Here is an 18,052-nt window from a genome sequence, read left to right on the forward strand (position 1 = left end):
GATATCATTCAATAGGTTAATATTTTTGTGATATTTACAATACAAAGTTTCATGACCATATACAGAAATTTAAATAGCATACGCACAAACTATGAAGTGTGAATACGAGTTATATCATATTTTCTATTTAGTGCTGTATATTAATTATTAAAATATCAGTATTATAATATTATTATATACAATGGAAAATTATTGTCGTAAACCCTGTCACGAATTATTACACAATATACATCCTAAATATATTCAAGACCAACAACAGCTGTACTGTAATTTATTATCTAAAAATTAGTAATCGGCTTTATAGCTTTAAGTACATTATATATATTAAATTAATACGGGGAATTTGGGCTATGTAATTTAATGCATAAATTCTTAATTTATAAATATTGTACATATAATATTGGTATTTTACGTAGAGCACCAACAAACCTACATAAAATTAGTTTTTTCATCGAGAGAGGTTACACCAAACATATTTATTTAATAATCGTATTCTGAGTAAAAAACTATAAGCAAATAATAAATATAATATTTACAGTTGGCTATTTATTTGAATTTTATTATAATATACGTCAAGTAGCGGTATTTAGGTAGGTACTATTACTATTAACAAGTAACAACTATAATAAGTGAAACATTTCGATGTATTCTGCGATTTCGCGACAAAAAAAAAGATTAAAGAGCAAGCTAAACTGCTGAAGTGTTGAATAAAAAACATAATTAATCGTTGCAATTGTATGATATAATAATATGATAAATATTTCAGATTATAAAATATAAAAAGCTCTGGAAAACCAAATATATAGGACAAGTGGGTTTTAAACGGAGAACCATAATTGGAGTAAACAATACACAATGTAACATAATACCCTTAAAGAGTAAAGTCAAAAGACTGAATAATAATAAGAGGATTTTCATAGAGTTCTTAAGTAATTTAGGTCATTTTAAAATTGTATTTATATAATAGAAAATATAATATAAGTACGTACATACCTAACTAAAAAAAATATATATTTTTATTTTCAATGTGGTTTTTAAAAATATATTTTAATTAAACATTATAATACATATTTAAAGGACTCGGTAATTCTGATTGTTGTGTAACATGCCAATTTATATTGTTTGAAATTATAATTATAATATTAAGTTTATTATTATCTAAACATTTTAATCATATCGTATTCTAATATTTATTTTAAATTCTGAGTGGAGTGATAAATCTATTGATTTTATAATGATATGTATTTTTTTCATATTTTTTTGGGGTTTGTCATCATTTTTTTTTTTTGGCTATAAAAATGCTTTCATTTTAAACATTGAGTGGCTTAAAATAGAAAAATAGGTATAGTTTGTATTTAAGTGGTAAAAAAAAATTATTTCTATTAAAATAGATAAAAAATTTTTAGCTCGGTAAAAAAGCTTGAAAATTTAATAAAATATGAGTTGTTCTTATAGATACGTTAAATAGTTAAAATATATAGTCACAATTTATTTTTATAAGCATTTGATGTTAAAATGTTGATAAAATAGGTCAAAATCACAAAACTTTGTAAACTGTTTAGTATTTAAAAATGTAAAAATGATAAAGAATGGCATTTTTACAGCTAATATATTATTATACTTAATGATAATTGTGGACTGTATATTGGACATGTAGACAGGTCTTCACTCAGAAAGTCAGAATTGAACACTAACTTTTTCGTATACAATGATATATCATTGAATTTAAATTTAACACACCCATCACAGTGAATCAATACATAATATTATGTAGCTTACTTCATAGTGGTATTTACTTTCCCACCTTTTTTTTATTTGCATTTAAAATTCAAAATTCGCGATAATAAAATTGAACTACTTATAATACTAAATAAAATATAAATAGTGACGGTTTTGGTTTTAATTGTTTTCAATCGTATATTAGTAATGTAAAATGTACCAATTATATTGATATAATAGTGTAACAAATTACAATATTAGAAAAATAAATATTGCTATTTGTTTTAGCTGTGGTACCCAAAATCGATAATAAATGTATCTGAAACTTTTAACAAATGCCAAATACTATATTTAATTACATTTCGCGTACGTTTGTGTGAATTATATAAACCTACATAACTAATGATACTATTACTAGACATAATAATAAACGTTCTCTGTTGCGAATCACTGATAATTAATCAAACACACGATAGGTTTTTTTTTTACCAAACTGCCATTTAAATAGCTCGATAGTGCACCCCACTCCAAACAAAACTGAAAGAAGTAAAAGAAGTAAGAATTGAATATATTATAATTTATAATTATTAATTTTACGTCTTATCGCTCTAGGATTACCAAAAAAAAAAATAAGGATGGGTAATTATATAATAATATACTGGTATAATTATATACTTTAAGTAAAATTAATAACGTTTTAAAATTAATTTTTAAACACTTCCTTTGAATTATGCAATAACGGAAGTATAAGTTACTAGTATGAAATTTAAAAAAAAAAAAATTGAAAACTCTACTTTATAAATAATAAAAAAAAAATTCTATTTTCTTTTACCAAAACTTACTATACAAATAGAAGAATATTACATAGTGCTTGTACATATTATATTGTATTTTCAACATACGACTTTGTATAGTTATGTACAATCTGGCATCAGCAAAGTGCAAACTAACGACCGACCTGTATTATAATATACGGTATCGGTACAGGCGGTACAGCTGATATGATAAAATTGTAAGGGTGAGGAGCCAACTTCGTGTCGGTAATAATGTTGGGCAAGTTATTATTATATAAGCATACATCCCTGTAGGAGATCAAGCACATCCTCGATTTTGAAACGTTTGGCGTTGTTCAACTTTAACACGACGAAGTTCTACCCGTTGGTATGTTGACTTATTTTTACAAAAACTTCGTGTTTTCCCTTTTAGTATAATATTTAAGTCATTTTAAATTTTAAACGTTATAAATGTAAGCTTCAAATTTCAATGTATTATACCATACCTAACTATGTGGTACCTATACCTACAGGTTATATTAAAGTTGTAACAATTTTATATTCAAATCAAAAGTCTTCGTAGTTGTTTTGTAGAAAAATTAATTTTATTATATTTCGAATTATATACATTAATCTGTATAAAATTATACAAAAGAAATGTTAACTTAAGTATTATAAAACTAATTTATCATTGGTTTAGTAATTTCCCAAGATATAGTAAAAAAATATAAAAATAATCTAAAATGTGCTATTTGAAATAGGTACATAAACTTTATATCTTATAATGATTATAAATTTACTTTAAAACGAGATAAATCTGATGTTAGTTTATTTATTCTTAATTAAATAAAAATGGGGAATCCCTGTGCTGTATATTAGATAAGTTCGAGTGTTGTTCCTCATAACTGAGTATAGTGAGTACCCAAATCACATTATAATGAATGTGTTAAATTTGAAATCAATAAATCATTATACATGAAAAGCGATTTTGAGTGAAGATAACTATATGATAAACTTATTATCAGGCTACATTTCTATAAAGGTTTTTTTAAATATATTAATATTGCTATAATTTATTTATTTTTCTGAAATTTGTATATTAGTATAAAAGGTTAGGTAGATTATACAAATATACAAAATAAATCACATAATTTTATATTATATAACAAAGCTTACAATTTTATTTTGATTGCCGTTTTTAAATAAGTAATCAATAGTATGAAATCACAGTACCTACTTTTCAAAATAATTTGGGGGAAAAAGGGAATAAAATATTAAAATTTAATATTAGTTTACCTTATTTGATTTTGGTTTTAAGCCATCATTCCTGCATAAAAAATGTACAATATTACATATTTATGAATAAAATCACAGTAACATAATAATTTAGTTATTATTCCAAAACAGTTATTAATTATAATAATATAAAAGAAAAAAAAATATATATAGAGTATAATATATTTTATTAATTTATTATTATTTGATAAATCACAGATGATAAAGTAATATTTAAGCAAAGTTATAACAACACTAATAACTATAATCAAAATGTCCAATCCACGGCTCTCGAAGCTTTTATCTTTTAGATATTAAGATACATGTCATGTATATATTATATTCAATAATTATTAATAACATAGTCATTAATCATCATAATTATATTATAATATCAATCTATAATAAAATAACTTAAATGCATCATATAATAATATATGATATATCTGTTGTAAAACAAAATGTAAATACTAAATAATAATATTTTCTTTTTCTATTGACGGATTTTAGTTCTTCAGTAATTTTTTCAACAAAAAAAGGTTGGACAACCTGAACTGCGCGGATTTTTTTTTTCATTTGAAACCAAAGACGATAGATTTAACAACTAATTTTACAGTGTTGAAATTAATTTAAATGTTGTTTACTATGAAGCATAAATGCAATACTAATTAAGTGTGTTTAAATTTCTGTAAACATTTTGATTTTACTTTTCTCAATGTTTCATTCTATTACTAATAACAATAGGACAGTTGTTGTCGCAAAGGTAATTGAATGATTAAATAATAATAACTTATAACCTATAACTACATGCGTATCAAATTATTAATAGTAATTAATTCATAATGGATATTTGAAATAATAGTTATTACTAAATAATGAAAAACGATTTCAACTAATAAAATGAAATAACATCCATTAATATTTAATTATTATAAAGGATCCGATTTATTTTTATTTTGAAAAAAATACAGAAAAAAAATACATTTTAATATTAATCAACTGGTGGAATATACCTATTTAGTATTTATTATTTTGTTGTGATGCAATTCAAATCCAAATTTGTTAGAGACCATCATGTTATAATTCAACAATTCGATTACGCTTCATTCCACAATTGAGTGGGATTATGAGAGTATATGCAACCCTCACGAAAATGTCCATTCTAGCAGTTTCGTACACATTGTGTTTCATTAAGACGGCTTAAAAAGAGGGTTAAGTGGAAAAAAAAGGTTTTAAACTGACGAGAAATAATGAAAAAAAAGTCGTGAAACTCCCCCTGCTGTTGCTGTATAGGTGTTGAGTGCACTTCTTCATTGAGTAGGACGCTGTAATAGATATGTTCAATTTGAATTCAATGATAAACTATTGTATACGATCAAAAATGATCCCGAACGAAGAACAGTCCGTAAGCCTATATTTCTAAAGATATTTTATAGTTAATAATTTTCTATTAGTGACATGGTATAGGTTCCACTAAAATTTTTAAAATATCATTTTATGAAATTCATAATAATATAGGTATGTAATGACCAACAATTTCAAAATCCATAAGAATACAATTTTTAAGTTATAAAAGAATACATAGATAAAATTGTTATTTTTCTTTATCGAATTGTGTGCACACTTGAACTTTAAACGTTTATATTGAAAACAATGATGTGAATTTAAGTTCAATTTATTTTTGAAGTCTAGTAAAAATACTTATGTGGAACCTTACATTCAATTTTCAAGCTTTTCCAACGAGCCTCAATAACAATTTTCATCATAATTTATTTAAAAAAAGTAAAAATATCAAATTTTTTAAATAGCGCAAAAAAGATTAAAATATTTTTGAAAATTATAGTTAGTATAGTGTATTAGTGTATGTTAGTATAGATATTTGATAAAATGTTAAGTATGATGGTTAGTCGTTTTAGAAATATTTAATTGAAAGTTATCTGATTGCACGGCGGTCTTACAAACTTAGACGGGTTATATTAAATTATTATTATTGAAGTAAATGGCTGTTTTTATATATTTAATAAAATACCATTGGTAAATTATAATCGATTTCTCACGTCACCCAATCGATATATTATATTTATATATAATATCGCACAATATATGGTTTAATTTATTATATAGCAGTACGGTTCGACAGTTTTTCATGATTCCCACCGCCGAAAGTAGCGCGCCCGAGTCTGATAAACTTTTGGAACATCGTCGTCTTCCTTTTGCACGCACGTCGTATACACTAATACTGTACACACTACACATGCATACGAGTAAAACACACACGACAGACGGGCCAAATATTATAATATAATATAAATTCCAAAACTTGAACGGCGCGCTCGTTGATTCGCGACTCCTTCTGTTTATACAATATTATTATATTCCACGCACGAGGTTCTAATTTATTAGGCTTCTGTCACGTTAGTGCTCACGCGCGCGCTAGTCGAGTGTTTTCGCGTATATATTTTACACATTCGTGAAACTTACACATATGTTTTTTTTATGTCTATAGATTAGGTGTGTATTGCAAGGAGACAGAGTGTTAGTGGGACCATCAGGATTGTGGGGTTGAAACCCTCCCCCCCTCAAACCCTTTTAAAAATATTTTATTTCTGATTTTTTTGTAGGTGAATTCATAACATTATAATTTATTTATATTATATATATATATATATTTAAATATATTTATGTATACTATTAATTATTTTTATAGCTGACTACTCGGTCATTATAGCACATAAAATAATATGCTATGAAAACAAAAATGTATTATTATTCATTACTTTTCGATTTGATTGTCTGTCAATAGTATATATAGAATAGAATCTATAAAATTAAAAGTAAATACAAAATAAAACGTGGAAATTCTTACTATAGTGATATGTAAATTATAAATAATTACCTACGATGCGGAAACTTGATTTTTTTCTAACATTAATGGTTTCATATGAGAACTTCAAAATGTAGATCTAATTTTTTATCTGAAATCATCCGAGAAGCTTTACATTTAAAATACATTTTACATATAACTTGTGTACATTATATATGCAGATACGTGTGTGTAAGTTGTTATATATTTATTGATTATTTCTTAGTCCACTGCAAGAATTTAGCTATTTATCAAAACTTTAAGGCGCTTATATATACAAGCCATAAACGAGTTTTTCTTGTACACACACTACGCAAACTGAGCTAAAATAATAATCAAAAAGCGTAGTAACACTTATGAAAAGATAAAACTAAACAATTTTTCAAAAAAAAATCATCTTAACCGAGTGTTTTATTTGTTTATTATTTCTAAAAAAGTATAATTATTTGAATTAAAATTAGCTTCGCATGAGAGATTTATTATAGGTTAGGTTAAATATATAGGTATTTTTGTTTTAATATTTTAAACGACCTTTTTCGAAAAAGAATACAATAATATAAACTAAATAGATATAGATTAAACAATGGTTATTTTAACGGAAAATACTTATAATCTTTGCTATTTCGAATACAATTAAAGTTTTCGAAAATGTGTTATTTTTTTTTTAGAAAACACCATTACTCAATAAAAAATTATCAATACTTTTACTGTATTTTTTAATTGCAATACTTTTGACGTGAATAGTTATTAAAGTTCAAATAATTTCTAAAAAAAATAAATGTTATATATTATATCACATTTTATTGCTGAGGTAAGTTAAAATTGGTTAGGTTTTGGCTACTCTCCAAAAATCATTGTATTTTATATAATATTATATTACAATTGTTTATTTGAATATTTTCTCATTAGATACTTAGTTTTTTCTTATTTTTATTTTTAGAAATATGATAACAAAGTATTTTTTACATAATTTTATTTATTTTTTTAAATTTATTCATTATATATATATATTATATTATTATATAGATAGACAGATAGCGTGTTGGGAATATTATGTTACGATTTCCATTAGAATTTTATATGAACAATAATATTATATATTTCTTATTTTATTTATTTTTTATTCTCACTATTGTAAATAGGGTATAAAGGAAAACTTAAGGTCAAATTCGTGGTTAATACATTAATACATTATATTATATTTACATTACAATATATTAATTAATACATTATGGGAGAATAAAAAAAGTATGGAATGTTTTAACGGGACCTAGAGTCTGACTGAGTTTTAAAGAGCCTAGAAGGGCATTTTCTCAATTGGCCTCTCAAAATAACACACTTTGCGTTATAATCAAATTTTATATACTTCGTTGCTTTTGATCCCATTTCACGGCTAAGTGCGTATAATATAAAAAACAATATTTTTAAATTTTTATTGCATAGCAGCTAGTATTTCATATTTTTTTACAAATGTTATAATTTTAATAAATGGTATTATTTATAAATACTTATATGATTATGAAATCATTTATATTGTGATTTCTGTTCGTAAGACGTATTATTATAGAGTAGTTTATCATAATTTTTACTTTATAACTTGGTCATTAACAAAATTCAAAACCGACATATTTTTTAGATATTTTAAATTTTATTAATACATAATTTAAGATAAAATCGATAAAATTAATATACAACATAAACAATGAGTTGGTAAGCATTATTGTTTTAAAAGTTATATATATGCAAGATTTTCGAGTAGACAATAATATATTATTTTTAGCATTTTTGTATTTTTAATAGAACGTATTTAATAAGAAAAATAAAATTCTAGCCAGAAATAATTTGTCATAATGATGAGAAATTTCAACCTCTGAAAATGTTTACCGTATCTACCTACCTACATTAAATTACACAAAATCATGATAGTTTTAAATAAGACATAAATTATTATAATTATCATAAATTATTAATATATTTTTAAATTGTTTAAATAGTAATTAAAGTCTTTATTATTTTTTTAATTAATTAATAATTTTATAAAATACGATTTTATTTTTAACTGTTTGTACGATTTAAAATCCACCGAGTATATAATTATTTAGGCAGAACGTCATAATTTATTCAAAACGATCAAATTTTTCAATCAAAAATCATATATAAAAAAATAAATGTTCTGCAGCGTTGCCCTGTCGAGGTAACCTCGAAACCGCAAATATAAATATGATAAAGGCGTAGACACATACCTATATATACATGTATATATAGCTATTCGGTAAAATATACAATAAGACCACGTGATATTTTAGAAGTGAGCGTTCTTTGTTTATTGTCGGTGGCTGTTGCAGCGGGTTGTAAAAGAGCAGCGTAGGTACCGCACGCTAATTTTCCGCCGTCGTGTCAGCGCGACAGCTGGCGGAGGTGCTACGGCGGCGCAGCAAAGACTCACGTTCCGAAGACGCGTATACGCTTTTGGCACGTACATGCACGTGCTCATTAATTTACAATATTATATAGGTATATAATATAATATGTCGTCGAAGAGGCCGCCGTGTAAAACAATTTTCGCGATGTCGACTCCGACTATATGTACGACCGCGGTGGCGGCGGTCTGCGATTCGACGACGAACTTTAATTAATAAAACAAAGCGCCTTCGCCGCTACGAACGACACTCGTCGCCTCGTCTAAAATTCAATTATACGTGTGTAATATATATAATTTATATTACTATTTGCGTGCATTAGGAGGTATCTGCGGACAAGGCCACTCGATTGACGACGATGAGGGCCGACTACGAGATACTATAGATACCTAGATAGATATATAACATTATATTACATACATATTATAACTTCTCTATATTATAATATATACGTGCACAATATAGATCAATTTAGTCAATATTTATAGCTAAACACCGCGTACGGTCGTCGACACGTATGAGGATTTCTACTTGTCACATATCTTCCCAAACGACACACGCGAATAATTATGCGTACCGATAAATATAACGCGTGTTATCCGTTAGAGCTTGCAAGCTCCGTGCATGCACCGCGGCGGTAGCGGTATATAATATACACCTATACCTATATACGATTACTGTGATACGGTTCAATAGTTTTTAAGGTCAGCAAATCCTAACCGTTTCGATATTTTATGTTTTACAATTATATACATACAACGTATACTGCAGGCGTACAGCTAGTCGGGGTGGAAATTGAAAAGCTCACCTAAATAGAGAGATAATATTATTAATACGCCGCCCCTTATTTTCCTGTGTATATATATATATACTATGTTGCATATTATATTAACCTAAGTGTTATTAAAACAATACTTGAGACTGTATAATGTGTGTTAGGTGTTTTATAGTTTTTTTGAAACTGCTCGTAGTCGCTAGGTATACTAACTGTATTTTTGACTTTTACTGTTGTTTGAAGAATAATCAAATTATAAAAATCACTAAAGTTACGTTCGACCAACCGAAAAAATAAGTCTATACTAATACATGCGGTAAATCTTCACGTTATACAATTGAATCCGTTCGATAGTATATGTTTTACACGCACACGCTATATATTCCTATTTATGCTAGGTTTTAAAACTATTTATTATCATGCTATAGTATTTAACTAATATAATATTAAATATTTCTGTAGGTTAATAACGTGAGTTACACTTTATTAAAAATAAGAATAATAATAATAAAATCTATTTAAATACAATTTAATAATAGAAATTTGATTTTCAAAATATTTAAATTACCTTATTTCATGACTATTTTAGATTTTTAAGAAACTCGAAAATTAATATGTTAATTGTGCTGTCGTTCAAAAATATTAATTAGAAAATAAGATTATTCTTCAGCACAGATACAGAAAAACACCACAATATATATATATTGGATAGGTGGTAATGTTGGGGAACAGAAGGAAAACGAATACGAGAGAGAAATAGAGAGAGAGAGAGAGCATCAATGGGGTGTATAACACGAGTAGGAAATAAATTGTGCCAATACACGATAGATATCGAAGTATCGGTGCGCAACGTAATCGACGACATGCGAGAAAACGTAATAGACAACACGCGTAATTAGTGATGAAAATTGAAATCGGAGAATACTACGCAAATGGTCGTCATTGGTTCCGGTTAGGTTAGTGCCGGTTGTAAAAAGTGTTTACGCGCCGTTAAAGTCATTTATATATATATATATATAATACAGAGAGAAGAAAAAAGTATATTACATATAGGTATACAGAAGAAGAGGTGCAAAAAAGAAGTGATCGAAAGTGAATGTGCAAGGTGCCATTTCCGAGTCTTAAAACACTAAACGGATGTTCGTGTTTCACGCGTATTAAATGTCTATACGACTTGTTGGGATTTACCTCGTTATTATATACAAGTTAACAATAGTCGAATATTGAATCAGCTATGTGTTTACACCGACCTTCGTGCACTGCGCTACAACACACAATTAATATAAATATTAGTAGACGGTATAGTAAATTCAATTAGCAACCAAACAAACGCGAAACGACCACTAGATGACGAATGATAGGTAATAATTTATATTTTTGTTATAGTCTTATAAAAATTGAAATCATGATAGGTATTAAGTACAACGAGGTACGCGATTATTTTAGCAATATTTTCTCAGATTTCCTATACCTATAAATTATAATATAATATGGTTATTACCGCATCATAAGTAAATAAAATACATTTTAACTTCTATGTATCGATCTACGATGTTCATAACATTTCAAATTTATTCCTATAACGAATTTTTATTTGTAAATAATATGGGGAGTTTCGTCCGTCTTACATCATGATTACATTTCGACTGGCGGGTGATTCTGCTCGGAAAACGGGCGGTTCGTATCGCGGGTAGGAGGGAAGGCGATCAAGGCTCGTTTCCTAAGGATAACGCATAAGATGGTTTGTAAAGGTAATAAGATGCAAATAGCACATCTGCGACCAGCCACTTATATTATTGGCAAATTACTTGAATAAATAGTAACTATTTCGTGTAACTCTATATATATACAACGTTTAATAACTTATTTTTAATGATTTAACGTGTACAATATGTATACACTGTTTACAGTCCCAGACTGACCAAAGTGGAGATGTTACAATTATCAGACCATTAAGTCATATAAGCTTTGTTTGTTAACGTCGTAATATTTCATCATGCATATTTCTGGAGAATTCCAAACTAGAAACTCGGGCCGATTATTATACCAATTTTACCGATTTATAGCTCTTTCGCGCTTCTAATTTACTTATAGAAAATCCAAGCAAAATCTTGGTAAAACAGTCATGTATAATATTAGCTATTATTTTTGCTTCGTACATTTGTTCACATATATCTTATATATAGGTAACCTATAATATACGGTAAATGTGTCTAAAATTATAAATCATATTACTATCGCCAAAATATGTATAACTGGGAAGGGATAGTAAGATGCAAAATAAATGGTAATTTAAAAAAAAAAAACGCCATCAATATAACATTTTTTGTATTATTCGATGATGGTGAGTCGTATATAGAATGTATACTACATAGTATAATAGACTCATTAAAGTGCACCGATTGAGACGAATTGAGGAACTTTTAATTTTAATAAAATAAAATATATTTCTGCGCTTGTATCCGCGTGCATTTTAACACCGAGTAAAAATACTATTTATCATCAAGTATTACTTATGTAATAGAAATAGTTAACTAATCAAATTAAAAATTAAAAATTAATTATGCGTTATAAAAATCATAATTAGGCAATGAATTTAAGCAAATTCATCGTAGCAGGTAGTCTATGGCGAGTATAATACTGTATAGGACCTACAAATAAATTATGAGGATATTATTACAATGTTAAGTCTTTAAAGTATTTATAATTTATCTGCTATTATACATATATTATATGTATGTATAAATTATTATGTAGTCGATTGCAATAAATTATAAATCATAAAATTTATATTATAATATGGTTTAAAACAATAAATGTTTATACAATAAAAAAATAAGGACCTACTTATCTATATGTATATTAATTATTTATTAATTAATATTATTATTCCTATATAGCGGGTACCTATACTTATAGTTAAATAATTACAAAATCATGCCATGTATCAGATAATCCCCGACGACGACGAGTATTTCCGAAATGAAGCGACGTTAATAGCGATAATATACGACAAAAATCGATTTTTCTTCTCTCGACCACGCAGTTGCTCGCGTGAAATTTAATTTCAAGTAATTGGCTCGTATCCGTTCACGCGTTTACAATACGTTTGGCGGCGGTGGCGGCGGCGAATATGGTATACAGCAACCGAGACCGTAATCGCGGCAATCGTTCTAAAACCTCATTTCATTATTTCACTCCGTATATATAATGACAGCGGTCCATCTCGCTGCCACGGTTGCTGTAGCCGGTGTGTTGAATACGACCCCGCGATACACACTTCATTACGCACGCAGCATCCCACGTCCCTGGACCCATAAGTTCGGACCACCATATAATATATATATATATATAAACGGTAGACACAACCCCTGGCCTCGATGCCCGTGTAGTGCAAAAGGTCATAGTCACCATTGAATTTTCCGCGGGAAATTTAATCGTGTAGGCAACGTGCGCAGCTTTTCCTGATTTTAATTGGTTGAGTAGAAAAAAGAAAGAACCTAAACATTTTTTTTTTTTTTTATTGATAATTTTAACCAAAAGGTAAAAGTTATTTATACACGTTAGTCGAAAGCATAGAGTGCACACTGCACAGCGGTCAGAATCGAAATGAGCAAAATAGACGGATATTTATCATAAAGTCGATGATGCAATAATGTTACAATGTATTACAACACGATTGATAACTATATTGAAATAAAATTATTCAATTTTTTTTATTATCTAATATAAAAATTAAATATATTTTTAATTTTAACTAAACCTAAAAAAAAATATTATATTATTATACATTTTAATAAGCACATAGATAAATACTACTATTTTATATTTTCAAAATGGAATCTAAAACGTATTACAAAATTATTATAAAAATCAATGGAATATATCGGGGGTGGCCAACTTGAGGTTCGTAAGCTGCATGTGGCTCTCATCATAATCATATGTAGCTAGCGTCTAATTTATAAAATCAAAATTTACGTAAGTATTATTATTATGAATTTTAATTTTTTAATAAGCATTTTTAAAAATTTATTAAATTATATAAAATGTATTTAATAACATTTTAGCTCTTGGCATGATTGTATATTTTGTCCATTTGTCTCGCGAACACGTTTATGTTGGCATACCACTGGAATGTATACTCTTATATACATATCATTATCTTACATTTTAATTAATTTTAACGAAAACGATTTAATTTCGAAAAATTAGAACCATAAACGATAAACATATAAAACAAAAGTTTTTATAGTAAACAATTAAGCAGTATATGTATTATTATTTTATTTGTTGTTCCACGAACCATTAATGTGACACTTAAATCAAAGTTTGCAAAGTTTGTCTCTTCGGCGAATCGATATTCGTTTAAACTTTCAAGGTCGATCAGTAAGAAACCGATTTTGAATATTACAGTTGATACTATTTTGTTTCAAACCCAACCTAACCAACGAGGACTATTTTTATGTATTTTTCTTTTGCTACGGAAATATAGTCAGTTAAAAACTATATAGGTAGTCATTTGTCTTTTTACCTAGAACTTTTAAGTCCTTCCACGCGAATTTTACCCGGAGTTCTTTTTAGTTTGCTCGTCTCACATTCAGTGAAATGATATCCAGACTTCGATGTCATTCTGAAGAAAAAAAAACATGCACATTTTTTGCGTAAAAGAAATATATTTTAAGAGATTCGCAAGCTAATGAAAACTTGAATTGTAAGAATTAACTCTATTAGTGTTACATTGCCTACCACTATACTCCGCCACTAATTTTGATTCATTTCGAACACTCACTATGGTCATCATCATATGACGTAACTTTATGTATACATTTATACCTCAAAAATATAGAAATTTAAAGTTGTTTTAATTAAAGTAGTATAGGTATCAATGTTATACCTACACGTCGAGTTTTCGCTAAGGATTTTTTAGTATTGTTATTTGAAACTAGAATTTTGTTAAAATGTACAAAACCACTATAATTGGTAATTTGCACCACTTATATAGGTGAGTTTAAGCGGGAATTCTCTTACTTACATTTTGTCTTGTATCTTACCTATTTATAATTCTTACTCTATAGCGATCATTTTTATTACGGATTATTATATTCAAATAGACAATTTTGCTTGTATTCAATGTATATAATATTATACATTTATACGACTGTTATTATATTGTTGCCATACATATGTTACAAGCATGGGACGACGTTTCAAGTTACATCATATCATAATACAGTAATACACTCGATTGATATTATTTTTATTGTTTTTTTTTTTTTTTTTAATCTAATCGTCAAACTGTCGAACAAACGATAAGTATATTATAAATTATACATAAAATTAATAAATGTCAGTAAGCAAATAAACAAGGCTCAACTACTTTATTGTTTTATTTGGAACCGTTCCAGTAACAATATATGGTAAAGAGAAGTGTTATATTTTGTTATCAAACGTGTATAATGAAAACCTATTATTGTATTGTATTATTAATCTATTAGGTAAATGTATAAACGTTTTACAAAAAAAAAAAAAAAAAAACTGAACGACAAAAATAATAACATAATTTGAATATAAATTAATGATTCATATAATACAATACCGTACATGTTTAATGTTTAATACAATAGGTACTCACTGTAAAACTTTTCGTGCAATTTACTTGTTATGCGCGTTTGACTTAGGCCCGTCTTTGTAGTAAATTCAACTAAATATTATAATATGATAAAAATCGAGAAATAACGAATGACTGAGGCCTGCGGGGTATTGGCATTTTGTAATGAATACGGGTTTAGAAATGTTTTCATTGCGTTTTTTTTTTTTTTTTACTACTCAATAATAATTATAATACGATATTTCAATGTTATACATAATATATGCGCGGTTAACGTTGTTGAATGCGGCGTATTTACAATATAATATAATGGAAGTTTCCATTGTGTACCGCGGAGCGGCGACGTTATATATATTATAAAATAAATATACATAAAAGACGAGGTGAAAAAAGATATACTGACAGTCACAAAAAAAAAAACCTCTGACAAATGAAAACCCGCGAGTACTACCTATGTGCAGCATAATATAACCGTGATTGGGAAACGTTGATGATGGGATTTTGTTTTTATCTAATAAATAAAGCGCGATGGTACATATTATAGAGAACGGGTATATATGTCGAGAGAAAATGGCCCGACAGATTTAAAAAACGGGTAAACTAACGAAATCACAATTGAAGGCAACAACGAGAAATAATGTTCACCACAGGCGTCTATTCTGTGCGGAAAATCCTAATAAATCGATAGGTCAAGAAGGGGGTTAGCTCGGGTAGTACTTAAACGACGTCCTGATCCATCACTGCAGTAGAACGTCGCTTGACATTGCCCATTGCCTTATTACTATACGTGAGAGACTATAAATGGAACCACTCCTAATAAAAAACAAAACACAACTACGACGCTTGGAAGCGAAATCTAAAGATTTAATTCGCCGCTATAGTAGCAGCACGCGTACCGATACGAAACGTTTTTCGAGATGAAAATTTAACTTGAATTTTAATTCATATTACATAATATACCAGAATATTACTCGTTATTAGGACAAATAATTTGTCATCAAGATTTTTATTATTGTTTTTTAAATAATCGTGAAAAAAATAATTCAATTTAATTAAATTGTAGTTTTTATTGTATTTTAAACATTTTTTTTACAACACAATCAATTTTATATATTTTTAACAATATCGCGCCAGTGAAAAATCTTTATATCTTATAGGCACATATTATTATTAAAATAATATAATATGTTAATTATTTTAAAAAACGTAATATATGCTCAAATTATTTTAGCCGTATGAAGATTACTGATCGATAATAATATGATGAAAAGGTCAAGAAAGTAAATTATTACGTTGGAATTAATTGAACACGCAACAATAATTTTCCAGATTAAAATATTGATTTTGGGGCAAATATTGAATAATAGTAAGTTATAACAAAGACTAGAAATTAATACAAGATTAGTCGTTTGAACATAAGTCGAATATTCGTTAAATAGTAATGAAATTTCATATTGATTTGCCAATCGATTATATTATGTCGATATTCAACCAAATATATTTATCCAGTATAATTTAGTATGCGGACATTTACGTTTTATTTACGAGAAAAAATATACTTATAATAAAAGTTTATTGTTTCAGATTTTATTATTTTTAATAATTTTCACGTCAAAAAAGGATTATACCTGCGGAGAGTGGGAATCTATTTTCACAATTCTAAAATAATTTCCCAGATCTATAATCAAGAGTAAGTTTTTGAGTCTTGTAAAAAAATTTTCCCTAGAATAACCTACATTACTTGAACACATTTAATACATAAAAACGGTATAAATTTTTATAACAGTATACTATTATTGTTAGATATCGTGTACACAGTATAAAATAAGTAAATATACCTATATAATAGCATATAAAGTTTTAATATTTATCACCATATTATATTGAACTTAATTATTTGTATTTCAACATCAGCCGTTATATAATTTGTGAATAGAGTTAACAAAGTTCAATAACTTCGGTAGTAATAATTTGTGATTTCTTCATCAAAACTGAATTTTAATTATTTCTCGAAACCACAAAATATCGTAAATAAATAATTTTTTTTTTTTTGTAAAAGTTTGATATCAATATAATTAATAAAACCTAACCTGTAAAAATATTTTATAAGTAAACAACGAAATTACAACTCGAACTCAACAAAATTGCAGGAATGGAATTTCATTTTTATAATTTCATAATAATTAATAACATTATACAACCGTATCATCCGCATTTATTTAAGTATTTAAATTAAGATTTCAAATAATTATTTTAACTGCATATAATATGTTTAAAACATACTTAATTTTTAATGTTAAATAAATCAAATATACAGATATTAGGTAATCACCGTCGTTCTACTCCTCGTACTTATAGTATAATTGATTTTTTTTTTTTTTCGAAGGAATTCTTTTTAGATATATGGTAATATTTCGGGAATATTATATTTGTTCCTGGGAACATTCCTTGGAGAATATTGCTCGTGGCACATCACTAAACTAATGAGTATCGACATAGGATCAAAACTAGAAAGTTCTAAGTGATTATAATATATATAATATATAGTAGGAAGAAAAAAATACAAAAACCTCCATCAGGGTCGAGTGCATTGTACGGCACGTCGTTTTCATACTGTGT

The 18,052-nt window shown here is 27.1% G+C and overlaps 1 protein-coding gene across 3 annotated transcripts in view; it reads right to left on the reverse strand.

Annotated features, from left to right (window-relative positions):
• The window catches only part of LOC126550442 (uncharacterized), a 91,117-nt gene that overhangs the window by 34,879 nt on the left and 38,186 nt on the right, over positions 1-18,052 (reverse strand). The window contains exon 1 of one of the 3 annotated variants that reach the window (XM_050202022.1): positions 3,789-3,865. The exons of the other annotated variants lie outside the window; for them this stretch is intronic. The gene's annotated coding sequence lies outside the window, so the exon portion shown is untranslated. Of the gene's footprint in view, positions 1-3,788; positions 3,866-18,052 lie in introns of those variants that run through there. 3 annotated transcript variants of the gene reach the window in all.

This window comes from Aphis gossypii, chromosome 2, assembly GCF_020184175.1.
Source record: "Aphis gossypii isolate Hap1 chromosome 2, ASM2018417v2, whole genome shotgun sequence".
Lineage (NCBI taxonomy): Eukaryota > Metazoa > Arthropoda > Insecta > Hemiptera > Aphididae > Aphis > Aphis gossypii.